This window comes from Mycteria americana, chromosome 24, assembly GCF_035582795.1.
Source record: "Mycteria americana isolate JAX WOST 10 ecotype Jacksonville Zoo and Gardens chromosome 24, USCA_MyAme_1.0, whole genome shotgun sequence".
Taxonomy (NCBI): domain Eukaryota; kingdom Metazoa; phylum Chordata; class Aves; order Ciconiiformes; family Ciconiidae; genus Mycteria; species Mycteria americana.
Window position 1 is genome coordinate 2,494,911 of NC_134388.1, and position 19,611 is coordinate 2,514,521.

Below are 19,611 nucleotides of genomic sequence, written 5' to 3' on the forward strand. Positions count from 1 at the left end.
CAACAGATTTATCTTCTTAAGCCCAGCCAAAAGCACCGAAGAGGGTTGTTGTCTGACCAGCAGCAAATTCAGAAATGTATGATGCAGAAGAGACCACTCCTGGGGCCGAGGTTGGAGCAGGCTCTCACCCAGGATTATCGATACGCTGCAGGGGGATTATCGATACGCTGCAGGGCTCGAGGGACGCGGCAGCTCCACGCAGGAAAAGCCATCGCTTCTGTTTGTTTCAGTACCCCTGAAGAAGTTTCCTCAGGAGCAGCGGGTATGGAGATTTACTCTGTTCTCAAGTGCTTCTCTGGAGCAACTACCCGCCTACAAAAACAGAACCTGTGCCATCTGCATGACAATTTAAAATAATTGTTAAGTTAAATTTTATTGCTGATATATTAAAAGAAAATCCGTTATCGCAGTTGGCTTGCATGGGATGATGCTGCTTATACTTTGGTAGAATGGACACAGAGAGCCACCAGTTCAGGCTCCTTATATTTTGCACCAGATGCTCTGGGATCACTCAGCAGTAAAATACAGCACGGACAGGGGGAACCTGACACAGAAAGCTTTCAGGTAGGAAAGTGCTTTGTGGATCGGTACCTGTATAAAAATAGGGATTCTCCCCATTAAAACTGGCTGAACACAAGTAATTTTTTTTTTTTTAAGCAAAAAACCCCAAAGGCAATTTTTGGGGGTTTTAGCTTCAATTAAGGGAATAGCTTCATTTAAGGTTTCATTACCAGCAACCGAAACTACGGTATTTTTCACAGATAAACATGAAATTTCAAAGGATCCCACTACCCTTGCAGGGCATTTGCTTCCATCAAAAGACTAGTTTATGTCAAAATCTCCCTTTAGTGAAATCAAGTCAAACAGATCCTTTGAGCGGGATTGGATTTTAGCTGAATTCCAGTTTGCTTTGAGGAACGTGCCCTCCTGTGGGTATCTGTTACAGCTGCAGCAAACCTGCTCCTTTGCGAGCAGGCTTAGTTTCTTCTCTTTCTTTACCAGCACCTTTCTTAAATAAGGTTCCTTCCCCCAGACCAACCCCGATGCTGTAGAGGCTGAGAGGGATGAGATCTGGCTTATGCAACAGGTTGCAAGAAACGAGGAAAAATTAATTCCAGTGATCAGCTTGACACAAGAGGTGACACACAGGTCCCCGATTAAAACTAACAGCCCTGTGATTCCTCCCCAGGTTCCCAGGAGGGAACTGGCTAACTTCCAAGGTTTCTGTAGGACTTTATCGAAGTTGTGTGCTGGGCATTAGCAAGAATTTCAGGACATTGCTGGCAGGGTACACCAACACAGGGAACCTCTGCTTTGGGTTTCATACAATAAGTGACACTTCGGAAAGAATAAGAGCTCATCCGAATGTGGTTTACATTTCTTTTGCAGAGGTACAGATGCCGTGCAGTGGAGAATGGGTGCCGTAAAAACTAAAGAGATAATAGATCTGCAGAAGCATGTTGCAGGTGATACTAAACTGGGAAGGACTTGCAGGCGCTTCTGAAGGATTTCATTAAGCTCTTAGTAAATTTGAGTGATGACTCAAAATAAACATGATGCAATTCCATATGGCCAAATGCAAAGTACGGTGCTTGAGCAGGAGTAAATGACCACAGTATTGCAGGATCAAAAATAACTATTTATGTAGCACTTCTGTAAGAAAGGCCTGGATTTTTCTTACAGAAAAAACCAGAGGGTTGTTTCATTTAGAAAACAAGAGATTGAGGGAAGAAATGAGAACAACCTTCAAACACATCAGCATGTGCTATTAAGAAAAATATATTAATCTGGTCTCCATTTCCCATGGTAAAGGTGGATATTTATGTGGATTAGATGACTTTGCAAAAACTATTCCATCTCTATTTTCTATTTTACTGTTTATTAAGCAATGACACCCTCACGTAAAAGTTGATCTTTTTAAATATCCTTGGCTTAAGGGTCTACAACTCATTAAAAGAGCGACCTGGTTTTGTTTGGAGCTTCTCAAAATCTTACCCAGCACGTCCTTGGTGCTCAGACACACAACTCTCTGAATTTTTCCAGCATAACTCTCGTAGTAAGCTACCAAAAGCAGGTATACTAACCCCAAATCTGCAGACCGACCAAATGCTAACCAGCAAGTCCGGTCTCTCTGATTTATATTGCCTCATTCAGTCACTTTCTCTCTGTCTCTCCCTTTTCCAGTAACTCCTTTCCTGATATGTTAGGTAAGAAAACTAATAATCCTGCGGCGTTTGGAGCTCGCTGTGTTATTGGAGTCTCCATGGGTACAAATTCCACACACTTCCTTGGCTTAGGCTGGGACATACTTTTCAGAAAACGTTACAGAAAAGTACATCATAAAAGCTTTTTATTGCATGTCAATAAGGTGATCCTTGAAATCTTGAACTGTCTGATGGGGATTTTTTGAAGCAATTGAAAAGCGCACATGATGATTCTGCTGGGCTTAACTGGGGAAAAAAACCAACAAAACCCCCACAAACAAAAGTATTCCGTAAAGCTTTATAAAAAAATGCTGCTTTCCTTGGCAGCACCTGCCTTCAAAAACCAGAGAGAAGAACTGAGACCGACCTAGAGCATGTATTGGTTTTCATTATGCAGCCCTTAGTGCCAGAATTAAAATAAACAGGAGAGGACGTGGGGAGCGGAGCACCTCCCTCTCCTGTGATTAAAGCAAGTGTCTCAGCCACCTCACATCTATCAGTCATTTTAAACTTACGAGAAAAGCCAGGATATAGGCCTGGGTTAACTCTGCATGGGTCAGGCCGGCTCCGAAGCAGTGAGGTTGATGTGTGTTGGTGGGAGATGTAATTACCCGCAATAAGAGGCAGGACACATCCCCACTTGTTTTTAAAGCTATCCCTCCATTCATAATCTCTTCTTGAGGAGCAAAACTGTGTTTAATCTTAACCACAAAGCCATGACCAGGCTCATCATCATCAGTATACTATCAAGACCCTTTGGTTGCAAAGAGAAGCCTCTTGGAATTTGAACAACGGAACCATCTTAACTTTCAAATATGTTTACATTTGTCACCTATTACATATGCAAGGTGAAAAAGAGAAAAATCACATTAATAGCACTGTCAGTGTTTCCTTCACCATCTCTTTCTTAGGGACAGACGTAAAACTCAGCCTGCATGAAATGCCAGAAAACAAGAGAATTTGGCTGTTCTTTGCAAAAACGACCAGGACAAGATGGCTCAGCATGAGCTGGGGTTCTTGCAACTACTTAATATTAATTTCCAAGGGAGTTGCTTTAACTATCTGGAAAGGTTTGTACATGCTGATTTGTTTTTATAGGAATCTGTATCCAGAGGAATATCCCAACCCTGCAGGGGCAGAATTTGTGACACCCACTACAAAACCCCTGTTTTTTCCCCCAAAATGAAGGAATAAAGGCCATCCTTATGGATAGATTTTTGTCTGCATGCATTCAGGACACCTGCCGCTGCCTTGCTGGCGAGGCCAGGCAGTCATGTCCGGACTGGAAATGTAAGCCTAGGGCTACAAATCCCCTTCTTCACACAGCACAATCTTTGGAGTCTCTCCTGGTCACTCAGGGAAGGGATTTCAAGGAAACTCCACCTGAAATCTGCTGAGTTTCCAGCCTGAACCGTTTCCAGGAGGGCAGAGGATGTCCGTGCTGGACAACACCGATTCCCACCGCAAGCGATGTTCATTTAAGGGGAGAAAGCGTAGAGCCGATGTAGCTGCTGCTTTTGCAATTCTCTGTGTCCAGACACTATAGTTTAGGCTTCATTTTCTCTCCACCGCCAACATAAAAACGTCAGTTACATCTTCCCACCCGTCAGCAGGTGCTATGTGGGTTTTCCCCGGTGCCGTATCCCAAAGCCTTATCATGCTGCACGTGTGCAAATATATATATCAGCGGGGTGGCCGGATTCTGCACATTTTCTGGCTGGGCGTGGGTGCTGGGAGCCGTTCCCGAGTTGCCGGCAGCTGGCAGATGTCTCCTCCGGACTCGCTCCGGCTCTGCGCGGAGCTCACCAGAAAACACGCTTGCTGCTGCAGCCGTTCGGGGTTCGAGCCCAGCATTTTGTGGACTTAGCTCGTTCTTTAAAACCTGTGACGGACGCTCCATCGGGAAGCATTTGCTGTTAGACGGATAATTTGGTGGCATGGGATGCTGCTGCTGCTTGTGTCCATATCCAGCGCATCCCCCGACCAAACTCCGAGGGCTGCCGGTGCCTCGTTTCACCCGTGCCGGGGCGGGAAGCGGGAGTTGGGTACCTGTGCGTAAGGATGCTGCCCAGCAATTCACTTCTATTTCTAAAATTTGCACGGAACCAGGACCCCTGACCCCTGTTTCTCCAGCAGCTCCCATCCACACACCCCCCCTCCTTGGTTGGTTGTGACTTCACAGCCGGTCGCTATGGAAACGGTTTGATGTCATGGGGAACTGGGAGCTCAGGTAGGCAGAAACCAGCGGCAAGTCGGAGAAACCACGAGCCCGCTCGCGCGCGGACCGGATTTGTGCCGTTGCCCAGGAGCCAACGGGAACTTTTTAATATTTAATATTAAATATTAATATTTAATGGTGGAAAAATTAACTTTTTTTTTTCCCAGTATCGAAGCGCGGCGCTCGCAGGATCGCTGCTTTGTGCCCATCCGCGCCCCGTGCCACGCGCCCGGCCAACCTCCTCCCCCCGTCCCTCCCACGGCCGCCCCACGCCCACCCGTGCCCGGGGCGGGCCCGCACCGTCCCACGGCGGCCCCGCGCTCCCCCCCCCCGCCCCGCGCTGAAGCGCCAAAGCGCGCGCCAACTCTCCGCCCCGCCCCCTCCCCGCCGCCATTGGCCCATCCCCGCCGCGTCCCGCCCCTCCACCGACAGACAGCCGTCGCGCCAACCGCCGGCGGCGCCCCGCGGCGGGGTGGGCGGGGCCGGGCGGTGACGTGCGGGGAGAGGGTAGCAACAGTTGCCTCGAGACCCGGCGCCAGGCGCCATAGTGACCGTAGCCCTGGAGACTGTTACTTGCCAACGGGAGCAACGCGCGGCCCCGGCGGCCGGAGCCCAGCGCAGCCCGCGGCGCCCGGCGGGGAGGGCAGGTGAGCGGGGGCGCGGCGCCCCGCCGGGAGGGGGGGGCAGCGGGCCCGGCCGCGGGGGTCCCGCCCGCTGAGGGGGCCCGCCCGCTGAGGGGGCCCGCGGCGGGGTGGACGGGGGCGGGGGGGGGCCGAAGCGCTTCGCGGCCTCCGCGGGGGTCGGGGGGCGGCAGCGGACGCAGGGACCCCCCCGGCCCGGCCCGGCCCGGCCCGGCCCTCCGCCCCGTCCCGGCCGCAAGCTTCGCGCCTCGGAACGTTTCCCCGGGGACCGCCGCCCCTCGGTGCCGCCCGGGGCTGAGGGCGCTCCCCGCGCCGCCCCCGGAAAGTTGGGAGCGGCGTCGCGCCCGGGCGGAGCGGGGGAGGCGACACCAGCCCCCCCCCCGGTGCCGCTGCCCGGCGGCACCGCCCGGAGCGCGGCCGTCCCCGCTCCGCGCCCTGCCCGGGGAACGGGCATCCACACCGCCCTCTCGCCTCCGGCGTGGCGGTGCCGGTGGCGGCCCCGGCGGGGGGACCGCATGCCTGCGGCGGTAACCAACTTCTCCCCGGCTCGTTTTTTTTTTTTTTTTTTTCCTTTAACTCCCTGCTCTGAGCATCAGGTTTGGTTCGGAACAAACCTCGGCGGCTACGGACCCCGGCGGGCTCCGTCCCCGCGCCTCCCGCGGCGGTGTGAGCTTGCAGGTGGCTGGGGAGAGTTGGGGAGAGGGGACAGAGGCCAGCCAGCCCCTCTGCCTTCTCGTGAAGAAGCTCGCATACCTCCTGTGTCGTCTCCGTTTTCCCCCGGGCACTCCTCCTAGTCTTACTGGGGGTGGGGGATTGAATCCAACTCCAGCTCAGCCCTTTAGATTGCCCGAGCTCTGAAATCCCAGCACTTGCTTTCTAGTTGGTCTTAGGAACGAGCGAAAATTGCAATAAGACCTATTTTTAAGCATCTGCCGTCTATTCTTGACTTGGTTTCTCCTGTTTGTTTTGAATAAAGTATGTTGTGAAACAAGATTCATCTCCTGTTAAAGCAGGATTTTGTGTATGTGCCTATTTCAAGCGTGAGTTCCTGCAGTCTGATAAAATCTTTCCATTCTTTGACTTAGATACTACTCTAAAGTCTTTTTTTGGTTTTGCTATTGAAAGAAGCAAATCTTACTAATTAAAGAGCAGAGTGGAATAAATAACAGTTTTATTAAATCTACTTTATGTTTTTGTGCTTGGAATATCCTTAAACTGACCAGCTTGTCTTCAGATTCATTTGTTAGTCAAAGCTTTTTTCATCTGCTTCTGCCCCAACTTTTCAAGTCTCCATCTCTGTTACAAATCATTTGAGAACAGAGAGTAATTATTGCTGGCTTAAAAAAAGAAAAAAAAAGTCTCAAAATATAAACCTTTAGCTCCCAAACGCTGGGGTTCCTTCTTTGCCTGTGCTGTTTGACTTTCTGCGTGAGTTTGCTTCAGTTAGGTTAAGATGAATTCAGTCTTAGCTCAGGTTTTATTTTAAAGTTACACATCTAGCGGAAGGCAGTCAATATGGAAGGGAAGGTATCTCGGAAGGCCCTCTCATGGTTACCTATTTCAAGATGTGTTGAATCAGCCGCCGAAGGTATCTTTCTCTGTTGAGGGAGTCTAGGATGAGGAAAGTTTGATGGCTGAAGTCAGGTGAGGAAAAAAACCACACTTGTAGGACCAAATTGTGGGTGTTCGATATCCGATGTCAGGACTGGGATGCAGTGGCTCCGACAGTGACGCTTATTGTTTCATTTTGAAAAGTCTTAGTTTGTATTTTTAAAAACCCACCACATCCAACTGGTTCTTTACCTCTCAATATTGCTGTCCCAAGGGACATGGAATTCATTGGAGTTTTGTGAGATGTTTTGCATTTGCCTTTCAACGTACACAGATGTGGGCATGCTCCATTTTTTTGTTTTAAGCCTTTAGAGTCCATGTTCTCAAAGCTGTTCCCGTACCGGTGAGGGTTAGACTCATCTTTTCATACAGACTCTGGGTTCTCAGGTAACTGCAGGATCTTGGCCTTAAGGGTGAAAGCGCACACAAAAACAAGCGAGGGGTTGACAACTGGAATTTCTTTGTCCCCACTTGCTTTCTGCAAAACGGGAATGATCCCAATGCATTCGTGGATAGTGACAAGAGCATCCGCTGCCACGGAGGAATGCAAGAGCCAGGTCTGTCAAGACATGGGACTCCCACAGACAGTCCCTGCTTTGCATTTCCCTGCTGTGCCATTTGCATCTCATGAATTCCTCTCATAGTACCGTGTCCCTGTCCTGGGGCCCTGCGCGCCAGCTCTGTTTGCTGTGGAAGGGTCCGAGCGAGCGCGAAATCTCAATGCTGTGCTACAGCAACCGGAGAGGGTGTAAGATGTGCAGGCAACTCGCTGGGTGCTGTTGCCGTGGCCCAGTGCAGCAAATTCTCCCTTAGCATCAGATCTGTCCTCTCAAAGAGCATTTTGTAGGCGTATAAATTTATAGGTTTGGCATATAAATGGAGGCCCATCTTCATTAAGGGACTCGGCAGCACGTGTCCCATTGAGTCCCCTGCAGCAGGGGTAGGAGGGAGGGAAGGGGTTGCCCATCTCAAGACTTAAGGCTGAGTGTCGTATAGAGAGAGCAGCTGTTAAATCGTGTGTTATGTATGTGAAGGTACATTAAAAATATGCTTTCTGTATATTTTTGCATTTGTAAATCTGAAATGGTGATTTAAGGCCATAACTGTTGAAGACATGAGCAGCCAGTGCCACTGGTGTTGTGTGTCCTGGCTATCTGTTGGGGTAAATTCTCCAATTGAGTGTATTCATTGCCATTAAAAATCACCTCTGTACTTGTTACCCTCTCTGTGACAACTTCTTCAGGGCTGCCATAAATGTAAAGCGTCAGTCAGTGGTCAATAACTGTAGCTTTTCCTAGCTCGATCGCAGTAAAATAGAAGGCGCCAGTCATTGTCTTTAAATAGTCGCATGCTTGTAACACCTCAGAGCATTGACAGCTGTTACGTTTAATCACAACATGTTTTCGCTTTTAATGCAGGCCTGTAAACATAGCTGTTTTAACATATTCTAGCATATTTTCCTTGTTCAGTTTTAGTACTCTCGAGCTAAAAGCGTCCTGCGGCGTGCAGAGTCACAGCGCAGGGAGGGCAGTGCTGATTCAACAGGCGTATTTTACCACTCGGCTTCTCAGCCAAAGTTTCTGCTGGAGGCTGCCGAGTTATATTTAAACCAAGTTTTCCCCTCTTTCCCTCCCTCGAAACAAATGCCAGCGCAGTGAACGTCTGGACGCCCGCCAGCTGGAGCAAAGCGCTGCCCGGACCAGCGTGGCAGGGCTTGCCGTGGGTGCTGCAGAGAGGAGTGCCTAACCTCCCCCTGTATCAGTGCATGCAGCTCGGTGATCCGGGATTATGTTTCTGATATTTGAAACGTATGCAAGGTTTCTTTCTGTAATCTGCGCTTTGAGACTTGGTATTTTGTCTTATTTAGACTGGCAGTTCTTTATTCCTGTGTTCAAACGCTCACAAATCCACCTTATTGTCTAAGAATGTGCTGGCTTTCTCATGTTAGGCTCTTTCTGCCTAAGTAGCATATGAACTAATTATGCCATAAATACATAAACAGACAACGCAACATTTCTTCAGCGCAAGGCATGTACCCATTAATGCAAAGAGGAATCTTTTCATATGGGGCACTACCTACAGAAAATCACTTTTCTTAACATAGAAAGCATGGAGGCAATTACTGCAATGCCCATCAGTACACAAACTGTTTTCAGTTAGGGGGGAAAGGAAAAAAAAAAAACACCACCTTCAGCTCTGGGTCATGTTTTTCTGAAAGATGGCTATGTTTGCATTTCACCCAGCTGAAACAGAAGGACTAGAAAAGTTTAAAACTTGTGTAATTCAGCTGACTTGTTAAAACAAGATTTAGTGATGTGTAGACGTGATTTCGTGTCAATGAATGCAAAAACCTTCCTCTTCCGATGATATTCTTACTTCTGACACTGGGGGGTTAAGCAGTATCGATCCAGCATTAAATTTACAAGGAGTATTTTAAATTGCAACAGAAGCAAGAGTCCTCCCAAACAGAACTTTATAAACTGTTTTGTTTTGTTGATCTGGTATTACACAGGAGTTAAGAGCTGTAGAAATGCCAAATGAAGGCATTTGAAAAGCAATTTAAAGGCAATTGATAAGCTTGCTTGGTTTCCTAAATTAGATTTCAATTAAGAATTTCTTTTTCTGAGCTTAATACATGCCAGAGAAGTCTCAGCATAGTACAAATGTCTCGTAGTGATGAAGCTTTGAAAGAGTTTAACAATTGAACTTTGCAGTTGCTTTCAAAGAAACAGGGGTCGCAGAATGCTCTGCCAATGATGACTTTCTATAAAGCAAATGCAAAAAAAAATCGGATTCTTTGTTTTCTTGTCACAAATCAATACTCTGCTGAAGGAAATCCTCAGTGTCTCTAGCAAGAAGCTGACAGAAGAAATAATTGCATTGACTGCAGCGATATTCCTTGCTGCTGCATCATGTAGTTCACTGATGCATATTATTGTGGAGATATGTGGAGACCGTCCAGTCTCCACAAATCATTTTTTTCTGTTTGAGGTGGTTTTCCTCTGGCTTTATGTGCAGGAGTGTCTGAATGTGTATGAGGACAAATGAGAGCAGGTACCCGTGTGTATGCTATGATGAAGACCAGCAGTTTGAGACATGTCCCTGTCTTCTGTGGCAGAGTGACTTCACGCTCAGGCTTCTTCCGAGCATCTCTAGTTTTTCCAGTCTCTAGTCCTTACAAGAAAATGCGGAACACAACCAGAAACGAAGCGAAAGCAGGAGGCAAGAAAGTAGTCTGTGGATGGCATCTCCAAGATGCGTGTAGCAGCATCTCTCCACGGAGATCAGCACCTGCTCTTCAGGAGTTGTCCCGTCACACCTCTTGGGGCAGCCCAAGCTGAGCTGACGAAAGCACTTTTCTGTTGCTTGCTGCATCTATGCCGTGACTTTTGCTACCGCAGCTACGTGGTGCCGAAGGGGTGCGTTTCCTTTCTGCACCCTTGCCAGCTGATGCTGTTCTGCTGTGAGAAATTCACAGTGCAAGTCGGGGTTTCCAAAACGTTGCCTGCTCAGCTGCCCTCATAGGAAAGGACTTGGGTTGTACTGTGGTATGCAGCAGCAGCAAGCTCCAGGGTTTGGGGCAGGGAGCATGCAGGAGCAGCAGGAGACCTGCCTCCAGTCCTGCTGCCTCCTCTCCTAGCCACCAAGTGCCTTTTGGTGGTGTACGCAGATGGAGATGTTTGTGTGTGAAATTATATTTTCCCTATCCGTTCTAGAGAAGAGGTTCATGGTTGGATTTACTTTTCTCCCATACAGCTTTGGAGTACGCATTTTGCCTTTCCCATCAGGAACTGAACCCATGCTCGTAGGCACCAGCAGACGTGTGCTGCAAACACGTGCACATCTCCTTGGCAGGCATGTTATGGACGGGTGAATCGCTGTAAAGTCCACATGGCATGAGTGAATCGGGGTGTGAGGGAAGATGGCTCTGCCTCCGTAGCTGAGTTTTGTAAGTGCCCAACTCATTGGGAAGCGCTAGGATGAAATCGATGCTGAATCTATAGGGTGATGCACCAGTTATTCAGGAGTTTGTCTGGGATTATGTGGTTGGTGGTTCTTCGGGGTTAACGCAAGGCAGAGGGGCCCCACTGAACTAAGCCCATAATTAAGAATGCTCCTTCTTTTGGAGATGTCACTAGCTAAGACTGACAAGAAACATCAGGGGAAGAAGAGAGAAAGGAAAGGGCATGGGTGGAATGATTATAAGCAAACAACCTAAGCATAATAAGCAATTTCCTTAGCTGCCACCTAGTTAGTCATTGTGAGACTCTTCTTTAGTATCAGCTTAAGATCCCATTGCCACCATGACAACCCTGGAACTATTCTGGATAATTTCTGGCTTAACACACAGCTGATCAAACATTCACCTTGTTTGGGGAATTATATTAGTTATTCTATTTCCTCTAATCTCTGGTGGAGGGTATCTAGGATGCTGGGAGTTCAGCAGGCTGTAGAAAAAGGAACCTCATGCTGACAGGTAATACCCCTACCTGTGCTAGATAAGGCAACGTTTTAGGAGGAACCTAAATCTTCACATTTATGGGCATAATTGGGAGTGTAAAGAAAATTCTGATGTGGCATGTTCGTCCACAGATAGCCAGCTTTGGGTAGAGGGGTCACCTGTTTCGTCTGCTTCGTTAGCAGTGTGTGTGTGTGTGAATGGTGGGGTACCGGCTGAGGAACTGATCTCAGTATGACCGTCGTGAAATCACAGAGCAACTGCCTGTAAAGATCCTGGTCTGTCTTGAGTAGCAAATATACTGGGTTTTACCAGTCTTTGAGTTAGACTAGCCTGCCTTTGTGCAGCTGAGAAGGTAGACAGTGGGACGCTTTACAAGGACTTTTTTTTTTTTTTTCCTAAAACAGTGCTACAGTGATTAGAGAAACCAGGGCACCGAGCATTTAATTGTTATTATTATCATGTATAGACATCCAGCAGCCCTACACTACGATGCAGTGATGGCCTGAATACAGCACTGGTTGAAGTTATTCTACGCACTTGATTTGGAAAGGTTATTTACGGTGGGTGCCTATGTCTTCTAGAATGGCATAGTCCAGATGATCTGAGCATGTTGCATCTGGTGATAGCTTTTGCACAAAGCATTGCCCGTGTTTTGTTGCTCGCAGGACTGGATGCTGAAATAGTGGAGCTATAATCAGATCATGTGAAAAGGCCTTTTTCTTTCTTTTCCCTGCTTGGCTTTCTCTGAGATCTGAACCAGTGCTTGATGATGTGTGGGCTGGATTAGTGCTTCTTGTGCCTAGGATGGGTTCAGAGGGCTTTACTGGCTGGTAATGGACAATTTCACAATTAGACAATTTCTTAAGTGTCCTTTACTCGGTCTATAAACGAGGCTGTGGGACTGGTTAACAAGGCACAGGGACAGTAACTCTGAATGCAAATGGCATTCCTCTCCCCATCGCCTGATGGCCGTGGTGGCAGAGGGTTTCACCAGTGTCCGAGGACAGAACTGAGTTTCCACCTGGACAAAGCAGGGCTTTGTTGAGACGGGTGGAGAAGGCAGCCTGTCCTTACCAAGCAGGGTATCGCTGCCTCCCGCGGGCGAGTGTGCCTGTTCTTCACTGCTTAGCCAAACCTTTCCAGTCTGCTGCAACCGAGGCTACCGCTGGAGAAGGGAAGCACAAGGAGGCATCTGGAGATGTGTGTGATTAGGTGGACAAATGGCCCATGTCCATGCAGCTAGGGGATGCTCATGGGAAATGAGGCTGACGGCCGGATTCTGCACAGAGCTGGATGTTCCAGTTGGTTCAGCCAGATCTGGGGCCTTTCTGGCAAGCGGGCAGTAGTCTCATATTTTCTCTTACCCAGCCTGTGTTTCTTGTTTGGGTTTTAAGGAGAATTTGTGCATAGCCTCTGATAAGACAAAGCTTGCAGAAAGCTGGGAGGAAGCAAGTTCTGAGATAAGACCAACCTCTCAGTGTGGTGTAGGTGCTCTGTTCCTCAGGGTTGTCACCTCGATGGTCTGTGCGAGGATATCTTTCTCCTTCTTTCTCTTCCCCCGAGCTGTCTTGGATGGTACAGTCAAAAAAACAACTTGAAATCCATCTCTGGGCTGTGAAACGTGGGGGTATATGTGAATAAGTGCACGTGGACTAGTTCTGTCTAATTTATCTTCAGTCCTTGCATTTAAACAATGTATTTTATATGCTGTTTAAACCCCCACCCCCTTCCCACCAAAAGAAGATGAAATGCAGATCTTTTCAAATGTTCATTACCTTAAATGACCAATCACGGGAGGAAATTTTTCTTTAATAGGTACGGATAATAAGAGAAATAATGGCTTCTGGTCACTAAGCTAATCTTCAGAGCTTCCTTCTTCCTAGCAAATATTTATTCTTCTTAATGTGATATATGCGCACCATTGTTCAGAAGACTTGCACCTGCCAGGAAAGTGAAATATCCCTCACCCAGGTCCTAAAACCCTTGAAGAAACTGGGGCTTGCCTGCAGGCTACCCATCCTCCACAGTTGTTTGAACTCGTAATGCAAATTTTTCTGTATTAATTACCTTCCCCCAAACCATAAATACAAAATTCACCCTTCATGTTTTAGGCACCACCTCTGTTGCATTCACCTGCTGAGGCTGACAACTTGCAGCACTCCGACTTGAGCTGGGCATTGCAAAAGCAAAGGCTGTTCCTACTCATGGCTTAGCCTAAAGATCTGCTGGTGCCGATGTTTTCCTTTAGGAATAGCATTTATTAATGTAGTTTCCATAAGATTGCTCCCAACACCGTAATCAGATAATATTCACCAGATAGGAGCCACTGGCAGGCAAGAAGCACTTAGATGGTCAGAACTGCTGCTTGCTGTGCTAATAAATGGACTTACTTAAATTTCAGAGTGTTGTCTTGTATGCTGCAACCGCTAGAGATAATTGTGTAAGGTAAGGAGTTGTAAGCCAGATAATTCGTTTCAAATTATACCAGAGCAGCAAAAGTGCTTTTTGATTCTTACCACAGCTGTTTTCCATGTTTTCATTCTTCCCAATCTAGATGCTGCTCAGAACTTAAAAATCTTTTAAAAAAAACAACACCAAAACCAAAAAACCAACCCAACTTGTTTTTAGATAAGAAATGTAGTCAACAGTTCTGTAACATTTAATAAACTATGTGTTCCCGGAGGTTTACCTGGCTACTGAAATTTTGAGTCAGTGCATTATTTAATCTTTCTTGAGGTAGAGGCACTGAGTAGAAATAGCTTCTTTCAGACTTATTATCTAATATCAGTTAAAAACCATGAATGTTTGGGCTGTTACAGTGCCAGGAAGCCCCGACATACCCTGAGAATCCGTTATCCTGGGTGCGGTACAGCAGCGCGGTGGGGCCCAGTCTGTGCCCCAACGTGCTCACAGTGGTTTCATGGGACAGGCAGAGCAGAGATTGTTTTATAGCAAAGCTGAGGGTTAATTATTTTGTGCTGGCAACGTGTTTTATCCGTCACAGAAACCTCCTCTGCAGTCCCCATCCAAGACATTCCAGTGTGGTGCCTCATCAGCTGCTGCTGCGTCATCTCGGTACTGTTGGGAAGGGCTGTCGCCACAGCCTTTCGTTACTAGGGAAGAGCCCGATGTGCCTTCAAATAAAAGATCTTTAGGCTATTTGAGATACATAACCCTTTTAGAGATCAACTTCACTGAAAGCAAACACCCTTCCGTGCCTTCACAGAGGAAATGCATGACATGCGAGCTATCGCATTGGTGCTTAATAAATAAGCTACAAACGCCTAATTTTTAGAGTTGATTTTTGGGAGTCGGTATTCTGATTCTTAACACGGCGTGAGGACGGAGCATGCACAAGTATGGGCCAGGCAGTGCCTTTCTGCTTATTCCACTGTATCTATTGTCAGGGTTCATTACAGCTGAGCTGGGTAGTGGAGTGCAGGGCAAGTCTCTCCTAAATACAAACGGTGGACCCGGTACTTTTCTGCATCTTTTTCATGGATGCAATCACTCATAAAAACATGATCTGCCTTATTGTAATGCTCTGGAATTTTTAAGTCTCCTACTGTTGCCCTTTAGGGAAATGTGCTTTGTCTTTAGCTCCACAGGTACCATGCAAGCTCTGTCTTCATCTCTCATTTGTAAAAAGCATTACTTCCTTGATGGGGACTGAAAGGAGATATTTTAATATCAAAACATCTGAGGGTGTGTCTGTCACAATGAAATCTCTCTGTGTGTTTATGCAGGCCCTGCGGCTATATCTGTATCTCTGTATGGGGAGATACATGTATATTTTATTTTTTTATACACACACACACATATATAAAATACCTGTATATATAATGTATACATACACATACTATGTATACATAATGTATATATAATGTATACATTATGACAGAGTGTAGTTCCAAGAGTACACCATGCTGAAGGATGTTTATTCCACATTTCTGATGCACCTCCTTGCCTCTGGACCCAGTCCTCGCTGGGGTTTCCATGCCACCCTGTACTCTCCTGTGGGACTGTGCTCTGAGGCATAAGTTAGTCTCTGATCTAGCAAGTCCCATCTTTTTCTGATCCAGAATCCACATCTATTGGTACTTCTGAGTCCGTTTGGGAAACCCTCCTTTATTTGCTCTGTGCTTTCATTTCCATTTTCCATTAGGGAAAAATTCAATACCTGCTTTTTTTCCAGGAGCCAGAAAGTTGAGATGGGTAGACTTGTAAGGATTAATATTTGCAAAGTGCTTTGAAATCCTCAGGTGGCTGCTGCTTTAATCACTGATCAAAATTACATATGCATTTTTTTGGATGGTGTCATTATTAAAGGTCTTTTCCAACCTAAGTGATTCTAGGATTATCGCCGTGCTTCATGCCCTCTCAGAATACTGTGTGCAGAGCCACTTGCCTTTTACCCTCTGGACACTGAGAAGGGGGATGTGTGCTGCACGGCTCTGGCTGCTCTGTGTCCTCTTAAGAGAAGCACTCGATGCGGTTGCTGGCTTCTCTATGCTCCCCTGGATGTGCATGGGAATGGTCCTCCAGGAGAAGCGCCTACTCGGCGGATTTTCCTCCCCCAGTTTGCTCTCCCTTCTTCAGACAGCTGACAATTTTGCAGGGTGCTAGCTGGTGAAGATGCAGAAACCATGCTCAGAGCTGGGCTTTGGTCCTGAAAAACAGAGAGGGAAACCAACCAACCAACCCCCGGAGAAATTATTTAATTAGAGAAATGCTTTCGGGGAAGAGAGTGATTGGGGGATTTGTTGACTCCAGTATCATTCTTCAGGCTGTTTTACAATCCAAGTGAACACACGTGTAGAGTGCTCTCAGGAAGTGAATTTTGGAGCAAAAATATCTGGGAAGATGAACTGTAGATGAGCTAAACTCTGTTGTTCCATGTTGCTCTGTTCGCAGCACCCGATGAGAAACACAGGATAGTTTCAGTGACACTCCCTTTCTTTACACATTTCAAGAGGCAATTTATGTCGTGGATTGAATTTTTCCAGCTGTATTCTAACCTCATGTCCTTAAAACTCAAGCTTTTTTCTTAAATGCCACCAAATAACTAAATAAATACATCATACATTGCAATTCTTATTCATGTTCCCCGAAGAATTACTTAATACCTTGGTGATGAGTCTCTTCTTAGTCTATCAGTAAGGAATTTTTGTGATAGCTTTCATTTTGGCAGCTACTTGGTTGAATTTATATTCTGATGTTGGACAACAAAATGTTGCACAGTGAACATTTTGAATGCATCTCCTGATTTCTAACTGCTTTCTTCATATATGAGGGTTGAATTACACGATTAGCCAGAACATTATGCAATATTTCTGCTGGAGGAAAGTAAATTGTCTACAGATTAATTTCTACTTCACACTTCTGGCTTATAGCCATCCTAGGCTAATAGTGAATTGAAAGTTGGTAAGAACCGATAGCCTGTGGCCTCTGTGCAATAATTTTTATACCTTTTTCTCTGTCAGGTTTATGAAAATTTTACTAATTTTCTTGCATCAGAAAGTTAAGGTAAGGGTTGAGCTACTGTCTGTTCCCTGGAAGTATGATTTTCCCCCAAATCAGCAGTAGCATCTGCTGATCAGTTAAAGAAGGTGTGCAATAATGCAGTCCAATAATGTAAGAACAGAGGATTTTAATTTTAAAAGTCTGCCCCTCTCTCCACCCCCTAGAAATCACACTCAGCTGGGTTCAGCAAGTTGACTGCGTTATTCCTTTGAGACAATAGTGTGTTGAAAATCTATTTTGGAAGGTAAACTAATCTCTGTACTGATGCCATTTTATGAGTTTATAATAACAGTGGGTGTTTTCCCACTGCACAAACACAAACAACATTGTCCCTTGGACACACGTGTGCACACACTCGCGGAACTGGAAATCAAGGCTGCAAACGCAATTTTTTTAATTTCTTTTTTTTTATGTGAATGCTCAGCTGAACAATGTGCGTTATTTCTGCTGGAGTGCTTTTTGCCTGAGCAACGTAAGTGCAGATGCAGAGAAGGTGATGGTGTTTTCTTTTTTCCCTCCATCTGCAGAAAGTAGAACTTCTCCGCGAAGAAAATTAATGTCGTACTTGATTTTTAAAAACTGCTGTTAATCTCTTGATTGTATGTACTCCTCTGACCTATACCACTGAACTAAACGCATTCACTCTTGATTTGCAACACGCTAAGCAGGAACAGAAACTGACCCTTCTGTTCTGGAAGATTGAACTGGAAATTCAGGATTAACAAAATATACTTTTTTGCCTTTGAAGCAGGCAGATGGGATCATTTAACATATCGTTTGCTAAAGTTTATTTTGACTGAAGTCTGATGTCAAGTAGCATCCCAAGCAAATATTTAATAATAAAATACCATATTGCTGACTTACAACTCTGTTGCTGTTGGTTTAAACTAACTATGGTTATAAAATCACTCGTATTGGCAAAGGTTCTGTTAGCAGAACAGTAGTTGTTGTTTGTAGATAGTATTTTAAACCAGTTGTGTTTTCTGCTATTACGTTAATGGAAAGCATGTTTTGACATCTTCCCCTTAGCTCCCTGACTAAACTGTCTGGATTTGGAATTCCATCTGGCTGCACTGAAGAAACTCTTCCCTCTATTCCCCAGCCGAATCTCTTCTTGGTAAATAAAGGAGCCACTGAAAAGGTTAACTGTTTTTCAAGAGAACAAATTATTCTGCTTTTAAAATTGGCAGTGCAATGGTCTTTACTGGCTACCTGCTGAACTGAGGCTCTCCAGAGGTATTAGAAGCTTTTTCTAAAATGCTTCGAGTTGTTTGAAGCACATTTGGCTCATAAATACCTACAGATCATAGCCCTTGAGAGACCTATGAGTCAGGGAGTAGGAAAGGGTCAAGTATGGATGTTGTAGAAACCCCAGTCCCAATACTTCAAGTAACAGAATAAACTGATGTTTCATCTGACGGTGCCAAAACCCATCCATAATAAATGCTCCTTGACCTGTCCTCTCTCCCCTTCATAAATGTCTTTTTTTCCTTCTTTGTCTATTTGGGGAAGAATGCTGCAAACAGGAGATTTACCCGATGGAATGGGGAGATTAGTGTAGCAGGTGTCTTCTGGCTTTCTTTTTAAAGACGGGTTTATGCAATTCAGTCAATAAAAGGAAAATTAAGAGAGAGCAGTAATGGGTCGATAGCTAAACAATTCATAATTTAAAAAGAAAAAAAAAGTGAATCCCCAATACCACTGGAAGATCTGAATGCTGACTGATTCCTCTGATGCTTTTGAAGCTGCGCAGCTCAGACAGGAGAATCAGTCTGAGGTGATTTAATCAAGCCACCCGTGCAATCTCTCTTACGGAAAAAATCCATTGAAAGCTTCACAGCCCACACAGAGGAGCAGGGTCTTGGCTTTTAATGTCTCAGACTGATCTCCCTCTGCTTCACGTAATGACAAATCTTCATTGTTCTTTGCAGCAGAATAAGGGGGGAAAGTTGCTGCTGATGGTTCAGAGCAATTCAGCGTTTCTTGCACTGTGCTTTTTGCAAAAACCAGAATGGGTCGATGGTTCAGGCAATTCTGGAGGATGCTTAAATATGCATGTTCAGCTGGTGCTCCTGGAGGCATGGGTGTCCAAGTGCTAGAGCTCAGACAACACCCTCGCATCTCATTAGTTCCAGAAAGAAAATAGCTGTTCCTGGTTTTTGCAGCTTTGATACAAGTCTCAACTCAGCTGTGGTATCACTGGGAGGGAGGTCGACCTTGCTTGTAACAATAACAAGTGTTGTTAATCCTTGCACTGTTAATTAGGCTCTTTGTGTGAATCTGTAAACATGTGGGTGGCCAAGGGAGTTGCACCTTCCTCCAGGAACCTGGCAGAAGAGGCCTGATTCCTCCCTCACCGCCACCATCTCATTCATATGATTTAAGAATTAAAATCTAGGCAACTCTGATGAGGGACCGAGAGCGTGCAGGTTATCGTGGCGAGCTAACACAAGGGCGCAGTGCATGCCGCTTCGGTGATGGAGAGGCACAGGAGAGACCCTCTGCCCCACCTGGGGGGTCTCTCACCATTTAAAGTCTGCCTGAGCGAACAAGTGTGGCAGGCTGTGGCCATTTGAAATATCTGTGAAAAAAAGAATAAGCAGGTGGCCCAACTGCTGAGCCTTGCGGTCGCTCGCTTTATTTGTCAGGTCAATTCCCTGTCCCCTGCAATCACCCAGGAGAAGACAGTGATGCATAGGACATTGCTCCTCACTCTGCCTTTTCTGCTCCTTTGTAAAACGCTGTATCGTACAAAATGTGCTCTGGTACAAAATACTTCTTGACTGCAAGAATATTCCTAGAAAACTTTTCTCTTTGCTAATGATGTTGCACTTCTCTACTAGTATTTGCTGATTATTTGGCCTTAGGAGGGTAGTTACTTTGTTCTCAGCAGCTGATGGCTTTCCTTTCTAGGGGAGATGGATTTGTTTTTTCCATCCCTGAATAATTTAG

At 46.0% G+C, this 19,611-nt stretch overlaps 1 protein-coding gene across 13 annotated transcripts in view; it reads left to right on the top strand.

Annotated features, from left to right (window-relative positions):
• The first annotated feature begins 4,950 nt into the window (after window positions 1-4,950).
• The window catches only part of RFX2 (regulatory factor X2), a 61,284-nt gene continuing 46,623 nt past the window's right edge, over window positions 4,951-19,611 (top strand). For 12 of the 13 annotated variants that reach the window (XM_075523999.1, XM_075524000.1, XM_075524005.1 and 9 more), the window contains exon 1: window positions 4,951-5,069. The gene's annotated coding sequence lies outside the window, so the exon portion shown is untranslated. The remainder of the gene's footprint in view (window positions 5,070-19,611) is intronic. The other variant, XM_075524001.1, reaches the window with a different exon arrangement.